Raw genomic sequence first — 15,041 nt, forward strand, 5'->3', positions numbered from 1 at the left:
CCTCAGTTAACTAAATTTTGTTCTTCTGAGTGGTGATTCTCAAATTATTTAACAACAGGTTCATCATGGTATATCATCTATTCAGAACATACATTTGTACATCCTATAAGTGTTTTGTTTAGCTGCTGGATATCAGTTCTGATTTTTTCTCATGTATGTTCTGTTATTTCTAACATCCCTATATTAGTTAAGAATGATTCATGTAACACAGCCTGTAATTGCTGAGTCTTAAACTGTTTGTATTTGTATAAGAAAAGTCAAGAGGCAGATAGGCAGTTAAGGGCTATTGTAACTCCTCAGCACTGAGTCAAGAGACCCAGGCCCTTTCTGCCTCTCTGCTGCACCAACTTTAGTATGCTGACTTTGCACCTTATATTCACAATGTGGCTGCCGGATCTCCAACTTTTCTTCCATATTCCAAGCAATGAACATTGTTAAGTGGAAAGCAGCAATATTAAAGAACTATGTCAGCTTCTGTTTTTTTGTTTGTTTTGGTTTCAATAAAATAGAAACCCAGCCCAGCAATTTTGGCTCACATTTCATCTGCCAACTCTGTGTCAAGGGTGCCCTTACCTGGAAAATAGCTAAGGAGGAGAAGATGCAAGTGAGCACTGGGTCACTGAATGAACACTCTGCCCCACGCCTTTCGCTCACATTTATCCCTCCACTTGGAATGCTCTTTCTGTCCTTTCTGCTGTGCCTTTCTTCCACATCTTTTGTCCCATTTCTGACGGAGGTTCTTTATATTTTCCTATGGAATATCACATTTTAATCTTCATAATACAAGGCAGAGTACCTGTAACTAGCTATGTGCAGCTGTGTCTTCATCTTCAAGTTGAAGACTATATGACTCAGTTGCAAGTTTCAAAAATTTTTTTCAGCTAATTTGTTCCATAATTCACTGATTCATTTAACATGCAAGTCCAGGATTTGCTGGTTTATCTGGACCCAAAGCCTGAAATGATGTGCATTTTATTATCATCTGTGTCTATTCTTGTTCTCAAACTTATCCATCCACCTTCCCACCCCTCTTTGCTTCCCTCTTCTCCTTTTCTCTCCTCCTCTCTCTCATTCTTTATTCTGCTTTCCTCTGTTTTCCTTCATTTATAAATAGGTTCTCAACACATTGTGTAAAAGATAGCTGTCTGTGGCTCTTAATGTACCTGGTTTTTAATCAGTCCTGAATATTCATTGGAAGGACTGACGCTGAAGCTGAAACTCCCATACTTTGGCCACCTGATGTGAAGAACTGACTCATTGGAAAAGACGCTGATGCTGGGAGGGATTGAAGGCAGGAGGAGAAGGGGATGACAGAGGATGAGATGGCTGGATGGCATCACTGACTTGATGGACATGAATTTGAGCAAGCTCTGTGAGTTAGTGATGGATAGGAAAGCCTGGCATGCTTCAGTCCATGGGGTCGCAAAGAGTTGGACACAAGTGAGTGACTGAACTGAACTGTTTTCATTGTCACAAAGTCAGGGAGCCCCTCTCGCTCCCAAATACATTTATCAAATGTTTCTGGAGGACACATGACTAGCCTTGATTGACCCCATTTCTACCCTTTAACTAAACCCAGCAGAGGAGAATCGAATGTTGCTATAGGCTAAGCCTAGGTCATGTGACCATTCTGTTGACCCATGGGTAGAGAGGACTGTAATTGGTAGTTCCACCACAATCTTAGGTGATGTTGGGGAGAAATCTTGTGCAGGTGAAATAATAGCTGCTATTTTTCCTTTTTTTTTTTTTTTATTCCAAGTGTACGCCTCTGATAAAGTAAGTAGGCGCTCAGTAAGTATTTGAAGAAATGAAAGGAAAATTGGGATAAGAACTGAGCTGACCTATAGGAAGAGAGGAGAAAGCCAGGTAGCGTTTCAGTGTCTCAAAAGCTGTATTTAGATCCTACAATGCCGTTCTATATTTTGAAACCATTTGAATTCCCAGTAGATAAGTCATTCAATTTTTTAAAAAACAAGAAATTTCAACCCAGAATCACATCCAAAAAATATGCTATCTCACCAATTGCCCTTTCAGCAAATATATATTGAGTGCCTCCTCAAGGCCAAGGCACAAAGTGGAAGGTAAATACACTTTTAGTGAAGGTAATTGAGATGTTTTTCCTCTATATTTAAAGAAAATGTTAATCTTATAGAGAAAATAACAGGTGATGACATAGCAAGTAGAATATATTCAGGGAACCATTTGCTTTCTTAAAGCTTCTTAGAAAACTGCATAGTGGTGTATTCCACTCTATGGAAATAAGAAATTTAAGGAAATGAATTCATATGTTTAGCCATATTTATTTTAAACCAAATAAAGAGGCATTTGAAACATCTTTAGGCCTCTCAGAAAACATCCTAAACAAAAGCATGTAATTCCAAATAAAACAAGTTTATATTTACACATTTTATTTCTGTTACCCTGTTGATTGATTCAGAAGAGTTGTGGGGTGAAAGATTGTACCATTTATTTCTCCTGATTTTTTTCCATTTGCCTGGAATAACTCAGTTTATTAAAGATTCCTGAGAAGTTCACTGTCGTTGCCCTCCTGGCTTTGCTGTCAGTGTTGGGGGTAAGGAAAGGATGAGCCTGAAGCGTGGTTGCCTCTTTGTCACTGCTGCACCGAGTCATTGTGTCTCCAGAAAGCACGCTGAACCTGTCAGCAACGCTTCCTAAAGCTGGGTCCTTTCAGTCTGTTCTTACAGGGGTGATAAGCCTTGGAACTTATTTCAGTGGGTCTGCCCTGTAGAAGCATGCCTCTTGGTTTTCTTTTGAAGATTGATTGGTTTGCAAAGGAAGGCCAACAGTACTGCTCCTTTTTTCTCACTTTCTCTCTTCTTTCCATTCTTGAAAACTTGCTAGTTGTATTCAATAAGAAGTCTTACTTGACAGATTCTGTGTCCATACTTTATGTAGTTCTTTAAACCTGATTCTTGAAGCTGAGCAACTTTTAATGGGACTCTTTAGTGAAGCCAAAGCCACTTATATAATCCAGCTCTGTAGTGTAGTGTTTTTCTGATTTTTTTAAAAAATGGTGCGATGAGATAGAAAAAGATAGAGTAGGCAAGGGGTGGGATGGAAGGAGAGATGCAAGAGAATTTCTAAAACTAGAAATTTAACAGACTGACTCAGATTAAAGTTCACAGTAGCCTGCTAGAAAGAGAAATGTCTGAACACAATTTCTGACTTTTTTAAGGTAATCGACAATAAATATAAGTATTTGTGGTAAACCACAACAATCTCTCTATAATGTTGTGCTCAAAATATGCCACTAGACCAAGTTAATAAGGATGTTTCACAGCAATACGTTTAATTCTACTCAAGTAAAATCAATTTAAATAAATGCAACATAAAATTCAAACACCTACTCTGTGCCTTGAGTCTTTTTTGGGGATCTGGATAACTCCTTTTAAGTAGTTCTTACAATTGAGGCATTTGATCCAGTGGCAGGAATATAAACAAGTAAAAAGAATGCTCATGATAAAATTTGATAGGTGCTCTGAGACTAGTAAATATGAGGAATTAAGGGAAACTTTACATTTGACATCGCTTGTTCAGAGGAAGTGTTTTATATCTTGACTCCCAATTTTAGGAGGTCCCCTGTGAACCTATAGGATACCAAAAGTGAATTTTTTTCTTCTATAATGTGGTGGGGATTTACACATGACACTCAGATATACAAAAACAGTATTCTGTTTTATTTGTAAGTAACTACATTCTGTCTGCACTGATGGAGAAAGTAACTTTGCTAAACAAATTTATTTCAGCCACCTTTGGTTTATATTGGTCTCTTTCAGATGAATTCAATTGCAGTTGGCTAAGTCCTTAGTCAATTTGAAGTTTCTATTCCATATCAAGAAGGTGTCTTCTCTGAACGAATCTGCACTCCTGTTTTCTTCCCAAATTGGTGCTGAGTGAAGTGAAAGTTGATCGGTTGTATCCGACTCTGAACAATCCCATGGACTGTAGATCACCAGGCTCCTCTGTCCATGGAATTCTCCAGGCAAGAATACTGGAGTGGGTTGCCGTTGCCTTCTCCAGGGGATCTTCCCAATACAGGGATCGAACCCAGGTTTTTACCTTCTGATTCTTTACCTTCTGAGCTGAGAGAAGGGCTAAATTCCCATGTCCTATAATAAGAGCAAGGTGCTTCTATTATCTGTGTTGTGTTTGTCCTCTTGGATTTCTCTGGGGTCAGAGGTATTGTCTAATATTGTCTTGAGAGGACGCCTTGTATTGTCCCCAAATATCTTATGTTCTTTTCCACCAAGGTCTGGTCATTTGAGGATGGTAAAGCTTATATAGGCTTGAAAGTAGGTTCCTTTGCTACTGAATTTTGAGATCCCCGTAGTGTATAGCAGGGGTTGGCAAACTACAGCATGCAAACAAAATCCAGCTGCTGTGGGGCAAAATCCAGCCACACCAATCCACGTATGCATTATCTATGTCTGTCAGCAACACAGGGTAGGAGTTTCTACAAAGATTGCACAGCACCTCAGGCATTTACCATTTGGCCCTTTTCAGAAAACGTTTGCCTAGAGGAAGGTCGGCATCATGGCAGTAGGAGAGGCTGTGCTCTCTGTATCTCTTCCTCTCAGTCTACACATAGTAAAGCATACACATCTCAGCAAAGGCTTCTCTATCGCTCACACCAGGATGCTGGGGAGATCTGCATGTTTGTGTATCTGAAGATGGTGGACCGAACACCAGGAGGAGGCAGAGCCAAGAGAAGAGCTTAAAGTGGTGCCTGCAGTTTTGGCCCCCAGCTCTCGCTGTGCCTGCAGCCCCAGAGAATCCAGTAGCAGCAGAGGCAGCAGGGCCCACGATTCCAGCTTCCCAGCCTCAGCAGCCTCAGGGACCTCAAGGAACCAGGCATCAGTGATGGCAGGACCTGTGACCCCTCCCGCCCCGCCCCCCGTTCCTCCAGTTGCAGCAACACACATAACTCTGGGCCCCCTGCTTGAGGCAGTGGTACCCAGAAACCCAGCAACCCTGAAGGAAGAAGAAAGTGAAGGTGTTCATCCGTTATCACTCAGTCCTGTCTGACTCTGCGACCCCATGCACTGCGGCCCACCAGGCTCCTCTGTCCGTGAGATTCTCTCGGCCAGGATACTGGAGCCGGTTGCCATGTCCTCTTCCAGGGGGTCTTCCCAACCCGGGTATGGAACCTGGGTCTCCTGTACTGCGGGCAGACTCTTGTCTCACCTGCGGTTCTGGCTCCTCCCACCCTCCCCTCCCCCTGCTGTGGTGCTAGCGCAATAAGCCCAGCGGCAATGCCGGGGGCAGCGACACTGGCAGGAGGCGACAGCAAGGCATCGGGGACCCTAAAGGCACGAGCAGCAGCGCGGAGGGCTCTGGCAGCATGTCTGGAGGAGGCGTCAGAGGATGTAAGGTGCTGGTTCTCAAATCTATGAGACTGCTCAGATAGGAGAAATCAAAATCTTGTGCTATAGCGCCACCTACTGAAAAATTTAAAAAAGTTATAATAATCAACCTATGGGATTGTTAGAATCAAAGTGAAAGCTGGGCAGGAAATACAAAAAAGAAGAGATATATGTATACCTATGGGCTTGCCGGTAGCTTGCTGGTAAGGAATCCGCCTGCCAATGTAGGAGATGCAGGTTCAGTATTTCAGTAGAGAAGACCCCTTGGAGGAGGAAATGGCAACCCACCCCAGTATTCTTGTCTGGAAAATTCCACGGACAAGTGGGCCTGGTGGGCTACAGTCTGTAGGGTCCTAAGAGTCAGACATGATTTAGCGACTGAGCAGAATCACGATATATAAGTACAGTTGATTCACTTAGCTGTACTGTAGAAATTAACAAAACATTGTAAAGCAACTGTACTCCAATAAAACTTTTTTTAAAAAAGCTTTACCTGAATAAGAAAGATGTTTGCTACTTCAAGTATGCTGGCAGAGAAACAACTCATCAAGCATCGTGAAAAACTACAGTAACACAATATTACAAAGTGATAACCAAAGTTCTCCAACAACCAAACTTAAAAGTCATGTTATGTTGCAGTCTAACTGATAGAGAATTCAAAATAGTTGTTTCAAAGAAACTTAACAAGCTACAAAAAAACTCAAAAAGGAAGTTCAATGAGTGCAAACATAAAATCAGTGAGCAGAAGGGATATTCTGCCAAGAAGACTGAAAATCTAAAAAAGAACAAAACAGAAATTTGGAGCTGAAGAATTAAATAAGTGAGATGAAGAATGCCCTAGAAAACACTGTAAATAGAGAAGATCATATGGAAGAGAGAATTAGTGAGCTTGAAGATACAAATATGAAAATGATATAGGTGGAAGAGGAGAGCTGACTGAGCTTTTTTTTTAAATGAGGAAATTTTATGAGAACTATTTGACTCCATTAGGAAAGGCAGCATAAAGATAATGGAGAGGGAGAAGGGTGCAGGGAGTTTATTTAAAGAAATGATAGCTGAGAACTTCTCAGACCTTGGGTAGCAACTGCATTATACAAGTTCATGAAGCTAAGAGGACCCTTAATTACCTCAATGCAAGAAAAAAAAAAAAAAAACTCTAAGACATATTAAAATTGTCAAAAGTCAGTGACAAAGAAAGAATATTAAAGGCCAACAGGAAAGAAAGACAGTAACCTACAAAGGAGCCCCCATTAAGCTATCAGCATATTTTTCAGCAGAAACTCAGCATGCCAACAGCGAATGGAATGACATAATCAAAATATTGAATGATAAAAAATATCAGCCAAGAAAGTACTACCCAGTAAAGTTATCTTTTAGATATTAAGAAAAAAATAAAGCCTTTCCAGGGAAAGCAAGATGAAAAAGATAATCTACCAAATGGGAGAAGATATTTGCAACTCATATCCAATAAGGGGTTAATATCTAAAAAATATAAAAAACTTACACAACTCAACTACGACAAAACAAACTACTTATTTGAAAAATTGGCTTGAGACCTAAATAGGCATTTTTCCAAAAAGGATATACAGATGGCCAGTGTAGCACGTGGGAAGATGTTCAGTACCACAAATGATTAGGGAAGTGAAAATCAAAACCACAATGAGGTATCACTTCATGAACTTTATAATGATTGTTCTCCAAAAGGCAAGAACAAATGTTAGAGACGTGGAGAAAAGAGAATTCTTATATACTGCTGTTGGTTATGTTCTTTGGTGCAGCCATTATGGACAATAGTGTGGCAGTTCTTAAAAAAAAATTAAAAGCAGAACTACCATATGATCCAGATATTCCACTTCTAGGCATTTCTTTGAAAAATACAAAAACATTAATTCAAAGAAATGTAGGCACCTGTGTGTCTGTGTTCATTCCATCATTATTTACGATAGCCAAGATACAGAAACAGCCTAAATGTCCATCTACATATGAATAGATAAAGAAGCTGTGTTATATGTATAGATACATGTACACACAAGGGCATACTACTGAGCCATAAAAAAGATGAAATTCTGCAATTTGTGACAATGTGGATGGAGCTAGTGGATGTTATTTTTTAAGTGAAATGACTCAGATGAGAAAGACAAATGCTGTGTGATTTTACTCATGTGTGAAATACAACAAAAACGGAAAGCAAAAACAAACACCTAGATACAGAGAACAAATTAACGGTTACTAAAGGGGAAGGCGGGTGATTAGTGGTTACCAAAGGGGGAAGAGGGTTGGGGGAAGGTGATATGGGTAAAGGAGGTCATCTATATGATGACTGATGGAAACTAAACCTTTGGTGGTAAACACACAATAAGGGAATTTTTGCTGTTGTTCAGCCACGAAGTTGTGTCCGACTCTTTGCAACCCCATGAACTGGAGCACGCTAGGCTTCCGTGTCCTTGGTGGTGAGCACACTGTGAATACAGAAGTTGAAATATAATGTACACCTGAAATATTGAATGTTATAAACCAGTGTTAACTCAATTTTATTTTATCGTTTATTTGTTTGTTTTGGGGGGATGGAATCCATACCCCTTGCATGGGCAGCATGGGGTCTTAACCACTGGACTGCCAGGGAAGTCTCCCTGTTAAATCAGTTTTAGGAAAGTGTTTGCTAACCCCCAATCTCTAGAATCTTTGGGTTGACCACTCTTTGCCTGCCCTTCTTCTTGACATGTTTCGTCTTTTCCAGGCACACAGGGTGGATTGGGTTTCGTGCACAGCGATCCCAGATCAGATAGCTGTGATCTATCTCAGGTGCGTCTGCGCACAGTCCTCCCTGTCCCTCTCGCTCTCCTGCTTCACTGCTTTTGCATCGCGCTGGATGTAAAAAGAAGTAAAGTACCAGTCCATTCTCAGCCTGCCCCTGTCACTCATACCTGGGACAGTGGAAGTGATTGCATGTTGAGGTTCTGCTTTCTTGGCTGAAGAACTTTGGTATCTTCTTATATGGTACTTGTGTATCATTTTCAGCCTAGTTATGTCCCTTCTGGTAAAGAATCTTCCTGCAGCTCAAGAGATTCAGGTTCCATTCCTGAGTCAGGAAGATCTCCAGGAGAAGGGAATAGCTACCCACTCCGGTATTCTTGCCTGGAGAATGCCATGGACAGAGGAGCCTGGCAGGCTGTAGTCCATGGGGTCACAAAGAGTTGGACATGACTGAGTAACACTTTCACTTTTATGACCCTTCCAGATCTCTGTTCTTCTTTCCTTGAAAGGTTTTCTATTTTGTATAGGCAGGTGCCAGGAACAAGAAGACTTTTCTTACATGAATGATTCTGAGTACTCTGTACTAGCAATACCACATCATAGGAGAAATTGCTAGGAATGAAAATTCTCCAGCCCTAACCCCAATCACTGAATCCGAACATCTAGGGAAGGGACCTGGAAGCTGGGTTTCAGCGTGCCCTCTCGGTGATTGTGATGTCTGCCAAAGTTTGAGAGCCACTGCCCAACATCATATCTGCAACTAAAACTAGATGATCTCTGTTGACCAGGTTTCATTCTTCATCTGTGACAGAGAGCTTTCAAAATGTAGAAAACTCCTTTCTCTTTCCACAGACATTGGCTGGAGTAAACTCAAAAATTCTGTTTTGAAAATTAAAACATTCTTTTTTGTCCTTGCATTTCTAGCCTAATAATTCTTATCCTTTCTGAGTCATTCAGTGCGTCTAATGAAATAAGGTAACATACACAGGAAGAATAAGCATTTTATGAAGGTACAGCTTTCCTAAATAACACTCCTCTGTGCATTCATGATACACATTTTTTAGATGTGCCTGGGACCAGCAATACGATTTGCTGAGTCAGGAGTTTTAATTCTAGACTTTAAGTGGTTCCAAGATTGAAATCCTCAGCTTTCTTGGAGAGTTTCATTTAGACCTGCATGGGCATCCCAAAGTTAGCAGGAGTGAAAGATATTTCTTTTTCTTTCCTCTCAAACTACTCTATATTTCCTGAATTCACAACCTCGATGAGTAGCTCTGACAGTGACTACAAGCATCTGTTTTGAAATTGGACTGATCTACATTCAAATACCAATGTCAACATTTATTAGTGTTGTAATCTTGAACAAGTGAACTTTACATTTCCTGTAACATGGAGGCAGTTCCAACTCCCATGAGTAAATTTTGGAGATTTGGAGAAAACACATTCATGATAAATGATATTTATTTATTTACTATCCTAAACTCGATGCCACCTCAGCATCCTCTTAATGATCAAGTCACTAGGCATCACTTTCATAAATACCTTTCAAAGAATAGTACTTTTCTTTCAACAAATCTCCACCTCTAGCAAAGACCATCTTCAATTATCTTGGGATGACATAGTTTCTTGTTTGTTCTTCCTAACGTCTTGTTGGCTCACCTCTTGGAGCTGCCATTTACAGTTTTGCAGGCTCTGGAATGCACAAGGCACAGTCTAAGGGGCGCCATTCAGAGATCTGTGAAACCTCCCACTCAGGCACACTCAAACATGTACCCATTCTCACGCAGCCATGCACACACCACACACAGTGGCATAAACATTCAGATGCACACACGTACACATTTCCATAGACTCAGAGATCACCTGCCACACACACCCACTCACATCCATTAACATGCACGCACACATTTGTATATTTATTATGAAAAAAGAGCAAGGCATGTTTTTCAACAGAATATACGTTTATGTGACTGTATTGAGAAAGGAACACTTTTCATCCACGTGGGGGGTGTCATAAGGATTGCTCTGCTGTCCTCCCTCATGATTCTGTAAGATGCCCCCACCCCTTCCCTGGACCACCTCCCATGGCACTTTATGCCCGCTCAGACACACATCATTGTTTGTTGCCCTAATGCTTACCTGAGGTTCAAAAACCCCATGAGATTTTCATTGGTACCCAGCCTTGTAACTTACCAAAAGGAGATGGGTGACAAGTTATTTTTCATTCACTGAATAGGCAATGAGTTGTTTGGGGGCCACTTTCCATATATATGGATTCACAAAAATACTGTGTCTTAACTTGCCTGGTGATGGCATATTTACTTATTTAAATTACGAGGAAGAACTCAGAAAAACATACCTGGCCATTTAGATTTCATTAATAACTATTCTGTGTCATACATTTTTAGCAAAAAGAGAAATTCCAGTTCTCCATCACTGTTATCATCACTCTGTTCCTTTGAGTGGGCTAGAAGGGTTCCAGCTATCTTATTCTTAAGCCACTTTTACAGTCTTTTAATGTCTAATACTTAAGGGGAATTCTTTATTTGTACCACCACTATGCCAGATACTTGGAAGCCTAATTTCATTTAGTCTTCAAACCAGTTCTGGGGATGGGTTGATTTTTATTCCATTCTACACATGGGGGAATATATATTGAGAGGAATTTGCTTGATGTCAAATGGTGCACAAAGGGCAGAAGTTGGCCTCAGACCTGGGTTTATCTGCTTTCAGAGTTTGTGGTTTTAGAATGATTACTGGACATTCTTTTAGGCCTCATTAAATTCATAAAAATTAGAGTGGAAAAGAAACCCAAAGAGTAAAGGATGAAATACAGTCTAATACAATCATTCTTTAGATTCTCTAACTTCCCAAGTCAACATTGTTCTATTTGTAAGTGTGAATGTTCTTAGCTAATTTTTTAATAAATAACTGAGTTTACTTCACATATATATTTTTGTCTCTCCTTCATTTCCATTTGTCTGACCACCACTACTACTATGTCTTATCATAACATTCCATACATACTTAGAAAACCAAGCAAAGGATAGAGTTCCATCTTCAAAAACTAAAAACAAACAAACAAACAAACAAAAAACCCCACATTTTGGACAACACATTCTTAGCAATGGAACCTGAACATCATTATCAGACATGGTAGGGAAATTTCTCACTCTGCATTGTGAAAACGGCAGCCAGATAGCAACTGTTAAAGGGATGAAATAAGATGGAAGATTTTAACAAAGAGGTTAAACTATTTTCTTAAATAGACTTCCTTCACTGCCATAGATCTAAATAGCCTCTTGATAAGTCATCTGGATACAATTGTTGATACAGTTGTTCACATAACTGATGAACTTGGCCTCCACTTTGAGAAGGATACCCTCTTTTTCTACACTTGCTTGCATTTTTGCCTTAATGTGTTCTACAAAGCTAGGTTCTTCCCATGTTTTAGGAGTCTTTTCCTGTTTTTTTGTGAGAGTCTTGACCTTTTGATCTTGGTATTGATGATTTTGAGTCTTTTCCATTCTGGTTTGATTTCTGTGCACTTTTGGCCAGAGTATCTCAAATAGATTTCTTTACTGGAACTTTCCTTTCAGCTTACTCATCATCAGGGCCATCATCACCTTCATGATCATCACCATCTTCATCTTCAGCAGCAAGTTTTACTTATTTTGTGAAATGATTTCTAGATTCACATCCTCCTCCTCTTTGCCTTCTGACTCTGCATCTTCCTTCACAGCTACTAAGTGCTCTCCACTGATGCACCAAGGCCCTGACCCATGCTTCAACCACAGGACCACAGGTGGTGGTACTTCAAAGCCCCTCAGGGAAACTGCTGGCTCTATAGACGTTTTCAAAGTTGCCTGTGTTGCTTTAATTGGACTGCCTCCGTGATTCATTGCCCTTGCTTCAACAGCATGCACTTGGTCTGTTGAACCAGCCCCAAACTGATCATTCTTAAAGATGACTGATGCTCATTTTCACCATTATCCACCTTAAAGGGATAATCTTTGTCAGCCTTTGGTTCACAACCAAAAAAGATAGTTGTGGGGCCTTGGGGGCTCATGTCCATGTCTATCCAATCTCCCATGGGCAGGTGGTGTGCAATTATGTGGAAGAGAAAGCGGGCAGAGATAAACAACTACTGTTCAGAGAACAGCTGTGTAGAATGGAGTCATACCAAGGTAGTCTTTGCTAATTTTTATATTTTTCTCTGTACTATAGCATGGTGTTGTTCAGTTGCTGGGTCATGTCCGACTGTTTGCGACTGCATGGACTGTGGTACACCAGGCTCCTCTGTCCTCCCCGTCTCCCTGAGTTTGCTTAGATTCATATCCATCTGAATCACTGACGCTATCTAAACCATCTCATCATCTGTCATCCCCGTCTCCCTTTGCCTTCAGTCTTTCCCAGCATCAGGGTCTTTTCCAATGACTTGACTCTTCACATCAGGTGGACAAAGTGTTGGAACTTCAGCATTTGTCCTTCCAGTGAGTATTCAGGACTGATTTTTTTTAGGATTGACTGATTTGGTCTCTTTGAAGTCCAGCGGACTCTCAAAAGTCTTCTCCAGCACCACAATTTGAAAGCATCAATTGTTTATTGCTCTGCCTTCTTTATGATCCAACTCTCACATCTGTACATGACTGCTGGATGGATCTGGCTAAATTTTGACTTTTAAACTAGAGAAAAATCTTTATTTTCCATTTTTATGATCCTTGTCAGTATGTCTACTCTCCCAGTTTTACACATCTACAAATACTGGGTAAGATTAAACAAAGCATAGAAAAGGAGATGCTTAAGGCCATTCACAACTTCAAGCATCTTAATACCAAACTTGGAAGCAAGCGTATTGATGTTGAGTAGTATTTCTCTATATAAAGTTTGAAAAGATCTCTTAACTTATGTATCTTTTATTCTGAAACGCCATTTTTCAAAATGTGTCTACAATGGGATAAACATATTATTTTATAAACCTTACAAGTTGCCTTTAAAGAAACCACCAAATATGGATATACTGTGGGAGTGTGTTTACATATACAAATATTATTTTCCCATTCTCAGTTCCTTGTAAATAATAGGTGCAGGATGCTAAATGTCATTATATTTATATGCAAAGCAGCATTTCTAATCCTGAGTCACTTCTTTCAACTGACACATCTGTCTTTGACCTCTCCTCCCATGGCATTTTAGAATTGCTAGGGAATTTATAATCAAAATTAGTTTGGCAGCTTTCTGAAAGATAGAACCAAATGTTCATTGCTGGAAGAAAAACATCAACTAATCCTGCTTTTATTATCACACTCGAGAAAACCACTTTTTGCCACTGATTTTAATTCTGTTGTTGATTTCAATCGGATCAGCTCTCCTGGATTTCAGTTTACAATTATATGTAACACGAACCCCAATTTTGAAATGCCTAACTTTCTAGTGTATGCAGTGTTTTACAAATAGTCTATTCCATTCCTCTGAAGGAAAGTTTTCAAGAAAGTCAAGTGTTTAATGTTTCAAATGTAAGTTTAATGATAACCAGTATTAATACCTTGGTGTCATTCATTCTAAAATCTTGTCCGTCTTTTCATATAGCTAATATGTGTTATCTGACTCTTTTGCAACCCATGGACTGTAACCCACCAGGTTGCCCCGTCCATGGGATTTTCCAGGCAGGAATACTGGAGTGTCATTTCCTTCTTGTCATTTACTTCTCCAGGGGATCTTCCCAACTCAGGGATCGAACCCGAGTCTTCCTCACTGCAGGCAGACTCTTTACTGTCTGAGCCACTGGGGAAGGCCCATTGCTTTTATGTGTGTATGTAATAGACATGGGTATATGTATGTGTCTATAGCTCCTCAAGTTAACTCCAACAGAATTCCTTAGGACTGCCTTTAGCAGTAATTTACTCATTTGACAAATATGTATTGAATTCTTTCGATGTGCTAGGTTTACTCCTAAGATTTAAAAGTAAACCAATATATAAAATGACATTTTTTATACAGATATAAAAAATGACCATGAATGACCCTATTCAGTTGCTCCAAGGACTCCAAATCTACTGGGAGAAACAAGCAACTGAATAGCAGTTATAATACCATATAGTAAGTGCTTCTCTGGAGTATCCATAGGAGATGCACAGCCCATTCCAGGAAAGGTAATGAGATATGGAGTGGTTGGCTGGAGACATCTGAGGCAGGAAGGTTTTTGGCAGGATGAACAGTGAGCAGCATCTAGAAGAAAGAAGTATTAGCAAAACCTGGCAGAGTTTGTCTCTTAGGAGTTGTTCTCTATGAAGGCAGTAGGTATGGTGACTAAACTCATGGACTCTGAGGTAAACTGACTGTTTGGATCCTGGCTCTGACACTTATGGGATATGAAATTTAGCATCACTTTTGTGTGTCTCAGCTTCCCCATTTGTGTAAAAGTGGGCTTTAGACTAATACCTACCTTATGAAGATACAGTGAGATTATATGTATTGATATAGGCAGGATGCTTAGAGGAAAGTACTTTGAGAGTACTTCTGTTAGTTTGCTAGGAGTGAGTGTCAGAGTACCACAAACTGGGTGGATTAAACAACGGAAGCTTATTACATCACAGTTCTGGAGAACAGAAGTCCAAAAGAAATGTGCCTACAAGGTTGGTTCTTTCTGGGGACCGTGAGAGAAGGATCTGTTCCTGGCCTCTCTCCTTGCCTTATAGATGGTCAGTCTTCTCCCTGAATCTCTTGGTGTATTATCTTCCCTAGATGCATGTCTTTTGCGTTTAAATTTCCCCATTTTACAAGGACGCTAATCATATTGGGTTAGTGAAGTAAAAATCTCTCAGTCGTGTCCAACTCTTTGCAACCCCATGGACTATAACCCACCAGGCTCCTCTGTCCATGGATTTTCCAGGCAAGAATTCC

General features: G+C 40.1%; 1 protein-coding gene and 1 pseudogene across 2 annotated transcripts in view; one reads left to right on the forward strand and one right to left on the reverse strand.

Moving 5' to 3' along the window:
* SLIT2 (slit guidance ligand 2) overlaps positions 1-15,041 on the forward strand; it is a 387,270-nt gene that overhangs the window by 120,814 nt on the left and 251,415 nt on the right. The window lies entirely within an intron of this gene.
* LOC136148031 (nucleophosmin pseudogene) lies at positions 11,392-12,231 on the reverse strand (annotated as a pseudogene).

Source organism: Muntiacus reevesi, chromosome 16, assembly GCF_963930625.1.
Source record: "Muntiacus reevesi chromosome 16, mMunRee1.1, whole genome shotgun sequence".
Taxonomy (NCBI): domain Eukaryota; kingdom Metazoa; phylum Chordata; class Mammalia; order Artiodactyla; family Cervidae; genus Muntiacus; species Muntiacus reevesi.